Source organism: Solanum pennellii, chromosome 4, assembly GCF_001406875.1.
Source record: "Solanum pennellii chromosome 4, SPENNV200".
Classification (NCBI taxonomy): domain Eukaryota; kingdom Viridiplantae; phylum Streptophyta; class Magnoliopsida; order Solanales; family Solanaceae; genus Solanum; species Solanum pennellii.
The window spans coordinates 64,146,744-64,147,220 of record NC_028640.1 but is presented as its reverse complement, the minus strand read 5'-3'; positions in this window follow the sequence as shown (position 1 = coordinate 64,147,220).

Below are 477 nucleotides of genomic sequence, written 5' to 3'. Positions count from 1 at the left end.
GTTCCGGCATGGACTAGCTTTTGTTTATTTTAGCTTCTTAGAATACTCTTAGTTTAGTAATTTGATCATAGATGTTCTTGTGGTGATGACTTCCAGATTTTGGGGAATAATAGATGTTGAATTTTAGAAGTTATTGAATTGGGTTTTATTAATGAGTTTAAGTCTTCCGCATTACTTTCTGTTGATATTATATCGAAATGTTAGGGTTTAGATTAGTTGGTTCGCTCACATAGGAGGGTAAGTGTGGGTGCCAGTCGCGGCTCGGGTTTGGGTCGTGACAGTTACGTTTTTCATTCATTCTAAATTCTCTTCTAATTTAACTTCAATATTGTGTAATACAATTTTAAAGCAATTTAATTTATTTTGCAATTTTTTGATTTATTTATTACTGTTGGATTACTTGTTTAATTCATTATTAATACACGTTTAATTTACTCTATAGATCATTGTATGTAATACATTTTTAATTCAACTTTA